The sequence below is a fragment of the Mya arenaria genome, chromosome 4, assembly GCF_026914265.1.
Source record: "Mya arenaria isolate MELC-2E11 chromosome 4, ASM2691426v1".
In the NCBI taxonomy this organism is placed as follows: domain Eukaryota; kingdom Metazoa; phylum Mollusca; class Bivalvia; order Myida; family Myidae; genus Mya; species Mya arenaria.
The window spans coordinates 61366846-61379172 of NC_069125.1; the positions used below are offsets into that span (position 1 = coordinate 61366846).

Here is a 12327-nt window from a genome sequence, read left to right on the forward strand (position 1 = left end):
ATATGAACATTGCCATTGATATGTACCATTGATACTACAATATGAACATTGCCATTAATATGTACCATTGATACTACAATATGAACATTGCCATTAATATGTACCATTGATACTACAATATGAACATTGCCATTAATATGTACCATTGATACTACAATATGAACATTGCCATTGATATGTACCATTGATACTGCAATATGAACATTGCCATTAATATGTACCATTGATACTACAATATGAACATTGCCATTAATATGTACCATTGATACTACAATATGAACATTGCCATTAATATGTACCATTGATACTGCAATATGAACATTGCCATTGATATGTACCATTGATACTACAATATGAACATTGCCATTGATATGTACCATTGATACTACAATATGAACATTGCCATTGATATGTACCATTGATACTACAATATGAACATTGCCATTAATATGTACCATTGATACTACAATATGAACATTGCCATTGATATGTACCATTGATACTACAATATGAACATTGCCATTGATATGTACCATTGATACTACAATATGACAATTGCCATTGATATGTACCATTGATACTACAATATGACAATTGCCATTGATATGTACCATTGATACTACAATATGACAATTGCCATTAATATGTACCATTGATACTACAATATGACAATTGCCATTGATATGTACCATTGATACTGCAATATGAACATTGCCATTGATATGTACCATTGATACTACAATATGAACATTGCCATTAATATGTACCATTGATACTACAATATGAACATTGCCATTAATATGTACCATTGATACTACGATATGAACATTGCCATTAATATGTACCATTGATACTACGATATGAACATTGCCATTGATATGTACCATTGATACTACAATATGAACACTGCCATTAATATGTACCATTGATACTGCAATATGAACATTGCCATTGATATGTACCATTGATACTACAATATGAACATTACCATTGATATGTACCATTGATACTACAATATGAACACTGCCATTGATATGTACCATAGATACTACAATATGAACATTGCCATTAATATGTACCATTGATACTACAATATGAACATTGCCATTGATATGTACCATTGATACTACAATATGAACATTGCCATTGATATGTACCATTGATACTACAATATGAACATTGCCATTGATATGTACCATTGATACTACAATATGAACATTGCCATTGATATGTACCATTGATACTACAATATGAACATTGCCATTAATATGTACCATTGATACTGCAATATGAACATTGCCATTGATATGTACCATTGATACTACAATATGAACATTGCCATTGATATGTACCATTGATACTACAATATGAACATTGCCATTGATATGTACCATTGATACTGCAATATGAACATTGCCATTAATATGTACCATTGATACTGCAATATAAACATTGCCATTAATATGTACCATTGATACTACAATATGAACATTGCCATTGATATGTACCATTAATACTACAATATGAACATTGCCATTAATATGTACCATTGATACTGCAATATGAACATTGCCATTAATATGTACCATTGATACTACAATATGAACATTGCCATTAAATATACCATTAATACTACATTAATACTACAATATGAACATTGCCATTAATATGTACCATTGATACTACAATATGAACATTGCCATTAATATGTACCATTGATACTACAATATGAACATTGCCATTAATATGTACCATTGATACTACAATATGAACATTGCCATTAATATGTACCATTGATACTACAATATGAACATTGCCATTGATATGTACCATTGATACTGCAATATGAACATTGCCATTAATATGTACCATTGATACTGCAATATGAACATTGCCATTAATATGTACCATTGATACTGCAATATGAACATTGCCATTAATATGTACCATTGATACTACAATATGAACATTGCCATTGATATGTACCATTGATACTACAATATGAACATTGCCATTGATATGTACCATTGATACTACAATATGAACATTGCCATTAATATGTACCATTGATACTACAATATGAACATTGCCATTGATATGTACCATTGATACTACAATATGAACATTGCCATTGATATGTACCATTGATACTACAATATGAACATTGCCATTGATATGTACCATTGATACTGCAATATGAACATTGCCATTGATATGTACCATTGATACTACAATATGAACATTGCCATTGATATGTACCATTGATACTACAATATGAACATTGCCATTGATATGTACCATTGATACTGCAATATGAACATTGCCATTGATATGTACCATTGATACTGCAATATGAACATTGCCATTGATATGTACCATTGATACTGCAATATGAACATTGCCATTGATATGTACCATTGATACTACAATATGAACATTGCCATTGATATGTACCATTGATACTACAATATGAACACTGCCATTAATATGTACCATTGATACTGCAATATGAACACTGCCATTGATATGTACCATTGATACTACAATATGAACACTGCCATTAATATGTACCATTGATACTGCAATATGAACATTGCCATTGATATGTACCATTGATACTACAATATGAACACTGCCATTGATATGTACCATTGATACTACAATATGAACACTGCCATTGATATGTACCATTGATTCTACAATATGAACATTGCCATTGATATGTACCATTGATACTACAATATGAACATTGCCATTGATATGTACCATTGATACTACAATATGAACATTGCCATTGATATGTACCATTGATACTACAATATGAACATTGCCATTAATATGTACCATTGATACTGCAATATGAACATTGCCATTGATATGTACCATTGATACTGCAATATGAACATTGCCATTAATATGTACCATTGATACTACAATATGAACATTGCCATTGATATGTACCATTGATACTACAATATGAACATTGCCATTAATATGTACCATTGATACTGCAATATGAACATTGCCATTAATATGTACCATTGATACTGCAATATGAACATTGCCATTAATATGTACCATTGATACTGCAATATGAACATTGCCATTAATATGTACCATTGATACTAAATATGTACCATTAATACTACAATATGAACATTGCCATTAATATGTACCATTGATACTACAATATGAACATTGCCATTAATATGTACCATTGATACTACAATATGAACATTGCCATTAATATGTACCATTGATACTGCAATATGAACATTGCCATTAATATGTACCATTGATACTACAATATGAACATTGCCATTAATATGTACCATTGATACTACAATATGAACATTGCCATTAATATGTACCATTGATACTGCAATATAAACATTGCCCTTAATATGTACCATTGATACTGCAATATAAACATTGCCCTTAATATGTACCATTGATACTACAATATAAACATTGCCCTTAATATGTACCATTGATACTGCAATATAAACATTGCCATTAATATGTACCATTGATACTGCAATAAGAACATTGCCATTAATATGTACCATTAATACTGCAATATGAACATTGCCATTAATATGTACCATTGATACTACAATATGTACATTGCCATTAATATGTACCATTGATACTTCAATATGAACATTGCCATTAATATGTACCATTAATACTGCAATAAGAACATTGCCATTAATATGTACCATTGATACTACAATATGAACATTGCCATTAATATGTACCATTGATACTGCAATAAGAACATTGCCATTGATATGTACCATTAATACTACAATATGAACACTGCCATTAAATATACCATTGATACTACAATATGAACATTGCCATTAATATGTACCATTAATACTGCAATAAGAACATTGCCCTTAATATGTACCAGTACCATTGATACTACAATAAGAACCTTTCTGTACAAATGCATTTATAGACTTATACCAACAAACAGACACCTATATCAATGCAAGCTCGCAAATTCAGCTTATGTCAATTCTGTTCTGTTAATAAAGAGACAATGGAACATCTTTTTTTGGGAATGTAGTCTGCATTTACGATTTTTCTTTCTACACTTTCGTTGTTTCTATACGCTTCTTTTTTCCTTTTATGGTTGAAGATTTTATCTTTTTGTTTAGTCTGTTTGATTACGAATATCAAAATGTCTAACCTTTTTCTGCATGAGCACCAATCCATCTTTTCAAATAAGTATAACGTGATAAAGACCTTTTGTTTGTTTTACATTTATTGGGTATTTGATGAATTGGGCTTTGTAATGAGGAGCAATAAATAATTAATAAGGTGTAATTAAGTGGCACCTTACGACACTAACCACACGAAAATAAGATACACAGGATATACCGAAAAAAGTGTCATTTTTATAAAAAAAAAAAAATATATGAAGTATTTATAAGAACGTAGTCTTTTTGTATATCTTTATTTAGATCAACAATGAACACAGTCTGAAAATACATGAATGAGACATCCTCAGATATTTACCAAATAGTATGTTGTCCCTATAATTAACATTGGAAACGATACTAAAGAATAATTGGCACAGTACATTAATGAATACAATAGGTAACATAATGAACTTAGTATCGATGATAACTTACAACAATAATATGCCAGAAACAAGTTAGAGTTGGTGTTTCCTAAATGATTCCTTTTAAATTACAAATGGTCATTTTACATCAAAGGGGAGTAACTATGACATGCCTAAGTATCAGTTTCAATATAAAGGGAAGATACTATTGTAACGTGCGACGACATCAAACAAACACCAAGTAGCCGAGCTTTCTGGTGTAATCGAAACAAACACCAACAGATCCCTTCAGGGAAAAGCATGCTCGACCTTGAAGGGGTCCACTGGTCTTTATATACACTAACTTCTCTATTCTCACATAACCCGGGCTTTGCTAATTTGCATATTACCAACCAAGTTTACATCCGGTATGAACGTACATCCGTTTTATACGGAATATTATTATGAAAGTACCGTTCCGAGTCTTAGACTGGGGGGTAAGGCAACTCCGTTCCGGCAGTTGTCATTATCCCACCACTGCCACCATTTGTAACGTGCGACGCCATCAAACAAACACCAGATGGCCGAGCTTTCGGTCGTAATGAAACAAACACCAACAGATCCCTTCAGGGAAAAGCATGCTCGACCTTGAAGGGGTCCACTGGTCTTTATATACACTAACTTCTCTATTCTAATATAACCCGGGCTTTGCTAATTTGCATATTACAAACCAAGTTTACATCCGGTATGAACGTACATCCGTTTTATACGGAATATTATTATGAAAATACCTCCGCCGCTGTAGACCTCCGCCGCCTACAGGGGACCGTTACACTTCAACCATCAGGAAAGCAGAGCTTTAAAGATTGTTGAAGTTCCAACTTACTATGCCTCACAGGACAGCTGAGCTTCCTAGCAAGTGCATAGAAGTGGAGACTATGAACGCACATCCGCCGCATACAGCGGACCGTTACACTATGCAAATACCAGTGTCAATAAACAATAATCATGTAGTATTGTTTTTGGAAACCGAGGACTTTCTCTGCACGATAATATTATGTATAGACTCAATCTCAGCTAAAATGCTAAATTTACATATACATATTAATATAACTACACAATTAATACAGTTTAATATTGATAATCTGTGTAAATATATAAGAAATGAATAGATAAATGTTATACCATATGAAAATGCAGTGTATTTCTCAAACTATTTCAACCAACCAAACCTTAAATAGCATGCTTATCTGAAAGTGTGACATAAAACTGTCTTTCTAAATCATGCTGTTTATTTCATCATGCTATGTAGAATTTGTTCTTAATGTCGACCCTAAATATTTTATCTGCATTCGAGATAACATTATATCATTCAACATCATGTTCACGTGGTCGCCTTGCAAAGGTTATGTGTATACAGTAATACGCTCTACAGAAAATAGAAGTCACAGAAGTAACCGGGCACCCGAATATGACCATCGTATAGTACTTAAATAATAAATATATAATTAATATTTGTCAAATATGGTGTACAATAATTATCGGAGATTGAGAATGTTGTTCGAATAAAGTGATCGAGTACGTCAACAGATTGTTTTGTTACGGCATTTTAAATGATCTTATGAAAGGTGAATGTTGTAGTAGCTTAAGTATACACCAGCGTATTTTATTGGCAGTACTATGTTTGAGCTAGTTTGGGTTTTCTAAACGCTAAAGCAGCCGGTGTAATATTTAAATTTAACCCCGTTCGAAATAATCAAAGGGATCATATTTTAACAGACTATTTATCTTTAAAAACTGATCCCAACCGAAGTTCAATTACCATTCTTTTGCTCGAATGGTTGATCTTCGTTGAAAAGCAATCAATGGTTGTTTTCAATTTCAACCTTTGTGAATCCTATGGTCTGGAAAGTATTTTTGTATGTGTTGGTTACGTATAGAACGCACTCCGATTGGCTAAACCAATCAAATTAAGACCAATATTGAAAATCACCCCTTCTGTCGGGTCGTTTTCCAACCTAAATAACTGACCACAATAGTCACATGCAAGGGGTGTAAAACCATGCGGTGCAAATTTCAGTCGATAAACATTTTGTTTTGGAACGTAATTACTAAAGTATTTTTTAGTGAAACGTATGCCAAAAAGATTTAGCTCAGTCGAGGGCCATATCCCTGCCATAGACACAATCTAAATTCCTTACTAGTTGGATACTCGCAAATAACCATCTGGAAATGATAAGTAGCTAAATATCAACATCGACATCTAACTACTATGTAGTTAAATATTCGAACCCCATTCTACCAACTGCCCCCCCCCCCCCAGTTTCCTGCCATGTTAAATTGGTATTATATGTCTGCGAAAGAACCAGTGATGTCTATGATATCTGCAAATACCAAGTGGGTGGATTTCTATGTCTAGGAAGTTACAGATTCAAACTCGGGCTCGGCATTGAGTGTGAAGAAGCTAGCCAGTAAGATTGCGGGAGTCGCTGATTCTTTCGAGTATCTCAAACAGAACTTTTAAATACCAATATACCATAGTGAATACCCATATACCATAGTGAATACCCATATACCATAGTGAATACCCATATACCATAGTGAATACCATATACCATAGTGAATACCCATATACCATAGTGAACGCCCATATACCATAGTGAATACTTGTATACCATAGTGAATGCTCATAAACCATAGTGAATACTCATATACCATAGTGAATACCCATATACCATAGTGAATACCCATATACCATAGTGAACGCCCATATACCATACTGAATACCCATATACCATAGTGAATGCTCATATACCATAGTGAATACTCATATACCATAGTGAATACCCATATACCATAGTGAATATCCATATACCATAGTAAACACCTATATACCATAGTGAATACTCATATACCATAGTGAATACCCATATACCATAGTGAATACTTGTATACCATTGAGAATACCCATATACCAAAGTGAATACCATAGTGAATACTCGTATACCATAGTGAATACCCATATACCATAGTGAATACGCATATACCATAGTGAATACCCATATACCATAGTGAATACCCATATACCATAGTGAATACCCATATGCCATAGTGAACACCCATATACCATAGTGAATACTCATATACCATAGTAAATACCCATATACCATAGTAAATACCCATATACCATAGTGAATACTTGTATACCATTGAGAATACCCATATACCAAAGTGAATACCATAGTGAATACTCGTATACCATAGTTAATACCCATATACCATAGTGAATACGCATATACCATAGTGAATACCCATATACCATAGTGAATACCATATACCATAGTGAATACCCATATACCATAATGAACGCCTATATACCATAGTGAATACTTATATACCATTGAGAATACCCATTTACCATAGTGAATGCTCATATACCATAGTGAATACTCATATACCATAGTGAATACCCATATACCATCGTAAATACCCATATACCAAAGTAAATACCATATACCATACTAAATACTCATATACCATAGTAAATACCCATATACCATAGTGAATACCCATATACCATAGTGAATACTTCTATACCATTGAGAATACCCATATACCAAAGTGAATACCATAGTGAATACCCATATACCATAGTGAATACCCGTATACCATAGTGAATACCCATATACCATAGTGAATACCCATATACCAAAATGAATACCCTTATTCCATAGTGAATACCCTTATACCATAGAGAATACCCATATACCAAAGTGAATACCATAGTGAATACCCATCTACCATAGTGAATACCCATATACCATAGTGAACACCCATATACCATAGTGAATGCTCATACACCATAGTCAATACCCATATACCATATTGAATACCCATACACCGTAGTGAATACCCATATACCATAGTGAATACCCTAATGAATACCCATATACCATAGTAAATGCTTATATACCATAGTGAACACCCATGTACCATAGTGAATACCCATATACCATAGTGAATACCCATATACCATAGTGAATACCCATATACCATAGTGAATACCATATACCATAGTGAATACCCATATACCATAATGAACGCCTATATACCATAGTGAATACTTGTATACCATTGAGAATACCCATATACCATAGTGAATGCTCATATACCATAGTGAATACTCATATACCATAGTGAATACCCATATACCATAGTAAATACCCATATACCAAAGTAAATACCATATACCATAGTAAATACTCATATACCATAGTAAATACCCATATACCATAGTGAATACCCATATACCATAGTGAATACTTCTATACCATTGAGAATACCCATATACCAAAGTGAATACCATAGTGAATACCCATATACCATAGTGAATACCCGTATACCATAGTGAATACCCATATACCATAGTGAATACCCATATACCAAATTGAATACCCTTATTCCATAGTGAATACCCTCATACCATAGAGAATACCCATTTACCAAAGTGAATACCATAGTGAATACCCATATACCATAGTGAATACCCATATACCATAGTGAACACCCATATACCATAGTGAATGCTCATACACCATAGTCAATACCCATATACCATATTGAATACCCATATACCGTAGTGAATACCCATATACCATAGTGAATACCCTAATGAATACCCATATACCATAGTAAATGCTTATATACCATAGTGAACACCCATGTACCATAGTGAATACCCATATACCATAGTGAATACCCATATACCATAGTGAATACCCATATACCATAGTGAATACCTATATACCATAGTGAATACCCATATACCATAGTGAACGTCCATATACCATAGAAAATACCCAAATACCATAGTGAACACCCATATATCATAGTGAATACCCATATACCATAGTGAACACCCATATTCCATAGTGAACACCCATATACCATAGTGAATATCCATATACCATAGTGAACACCTATATTCCATAGTGAACACCTATATACCATAGTGAATACCCATATACCATAGTGAATACCCATATACTATAGTGAACACCCGCATACCAGAGTGAAAACCAAAGATACTTATATATCATAATGAAGATCAATCATACTCACATACGAAAAGGAACATCAAAGATACCAACACACTATAATAATCATCAAAGATGACTACATACTAAAAGGGGTATCAAAGATACTCTCATACGATAAAGAAAATCAAACTATCCACGTACGATAAGGAACATCAAAGATACTCACATTATAAAAGGAACATCAAATACACTCACATCATACAAGGATCATCAACGATAATCTCCTCATTTAAGAAACATCAATACTCACATCATTTAAGGTACATTAAAGATACTTACATCATTTAAGAAACATCGACGATACCCATATCATTTAAAGATCATTAAAGGTACTCACATCATTTAAGGAACATCAAAGATACTCACATTATTATGAAACACCAAAGATACTCGATTTATTTAAGGAGCATAAAGTATACTCACATCATTTATGAAACATCAAAAATACTAGAATCATTTAAGGAGGATCAAAGATACTCACATAATTTATGATGCATCATTTAAGAAGCATCAAAGATACTCACATCATATGAAGAACCTAAAAGATCCTCAGATCCTTCATTTATCAGCAACTCTTTAAGTCATCATATGTCATAAGCATTATTGTATTCATGCATGTACATCCTTAACCATATTATCGTATAGAAATCTGCAGAATAACACAAACAATATCAGTCACTGACTTCCGACCAATTCAGTTTACCTAGATATCTTCCGATATTCCTAGAAACAGAAATGATGTCCGCTTTCGGTAGAATTACTGCCTCAAATTACCATGATTTAATGCACAAGATTTATATTTTAATAGAACATTCGCTCCTGATCTTTGATAATTTAAATCATTATCATCATCATCATCATCATCATTATCATCATCATCATTCATCAATGTCATCCATCATCATCATCATCGTCCATCGTCGTCGTCCTCCTCGCCGTCGTCATCATCATCACCATAATTGTTTCGTAGTCACGAAATAAAAGAGACACTTAGACTTCTTAAACGTAATCGCAGGTTACCAAATGGACATTTCCCTATATAGAAATAATATTCAAATTTCGCTAAGGTGGTAGCGCTACTGCTGATTGTAATTGTGAAAGCAATGATGATTTAATGAGCAATGTTATGACACTCTCGTCAGCGCAGTGGAGATTACGAACACTTATACATACGTCAATAAAATCATTTATTTATTTTTAAAAGTGTATGATAATTTTCAACAGAAATAAAGTGCGTTGGTAGTGAGCACTATCTACGCACTTTGGTGAAATGTTACCATAGTTCGTTGCTTTAATGGTGATGTCGCACTTTGGTATTCAATTCCGAAGTTGGGTTCACGCCTAACTCAGACAAAGTTTGAAAAACAGCCAATTTGGAAGAAAGCTAGGCCAAAGAGAAATGTTAAAGGTTGTAGTGGTTACAAGATTGGCCGATATGAAAATGAAGCATGTTGATTAGTTTTCAAGATGCCTGAAGCTGGCTATAAATAGTGTTAAGAATGTAGTGTTCAATGGAACGCCACAACTGTCTTATGTTGTGACATCTATGTCCAACTAGCCTGTTATCATGCATAACTGACATGTGATTTTGTCATAGAAGTTTTTGTCAGACCTTTTGAAAATGTGCAAAAAAATGCGATATTTGTTTTTCGCATCGTTTTTTTTTCAAATGTGTAGTACTTTATATCTGATAACTATCGTTTTTCATTTTCGATAAAAACAGATACGATATATATATTTACTTCGGTGCATCTTTTTAATAAGTCTGTCTGGAGAAAAAAGCCATATTTATTGTTGCATCGGCGCATCTTTTTTGCCTACCAAGAGGTTTGACCATAAATACTGAAGAAATTGAAAAAAAACAGATGCGACATTTAAGTTAACAAATATCGCTTTTGAGTCCTGTACATTTTCAAAAAGGAGAGGGGCGGGGTCGCGATGGCTCGTATGAGATCCCTGAGGTCATTTGAGTACCAGTCAGAGATAATGAACACAACATTGATATTATTATGTACATTATGTGAAAAATGTTTGTACTTTAAAAGACATCTTAAAGCTGCACTCTCACAGATTGAACGTTTTGATAACTTTTTTAATTTTTGTCTTGGAACGAGCCAATTTTTTGTGAAAATCCAATGAAACCACTTATATAAGACTGCTGACAAAAAATCGGATCGGATTTTTTAAGTTAAAAAATTGATGTTTTATTTATTTTTCCTTAAACCGTAGTAACGGGTTAAGCCATAATACATTAATTTTCGAACGGAAATATGAAAATCTACGATCTGATTATTTGTCAGCAATCTTATATCATTGGTTTGCAGATATTCACGCAAAAAATTGCCCTTTCAAAGACAAAAAATAAAAAAAAAAGTTATTAAAATGGTCAATCTGTGAGGGTGAAGCTTTTAACTTTAATTTGAGCTATAGATTAAGTTTTTGAACGAGAATCTTTATGATCAACAAGACAAGAAGAGTTCTACAAGTCGATGTGGAGTATGTTTAGGGCAAAAGAAAATGGTTTGGCTAGAGTTACATCCTTTTCAAAACAGGTATGATATTAAACAAATAATATTATAAGGTTTTTTATAAGAACGCAATTTTAATCATTGGAAAATGATGTTAAAGTTAGATTCTATATTAAGTGTTTTAAATGCTTAAAACTACATATAA

At 32.9% G+C, this 12327-nt stretch overlaps 1 protein-coding gene across 2 annotated transcripts in view; it reads right to left on the minus strand.

Annotated features, from left to right (window-relative positions):
* LOC128231854 (sulfotransferase 1A1-like) overlaps nt 1-10304 on the minus strand; it is a 45718-nt gene extending 35414 nt beyond the window's left edge. Inside the window, exon 1 of one of the 2 annotated variants that reach the window (XM_052945083.1) lies at nt 10179-10304. The gene's annotated coding sequence lies outside the window, so the exon portion shown is untranslated. Of the gene's footprint in view, nt 1-4646; nt 4731-10178 lie in introns of those variants that run through there. The other variant, XM_052945082.1, reaches the window with a different exon arrangement.
* Between the last annotated feature and the right edge of the window lie 2023 nt (nt 10305-12327).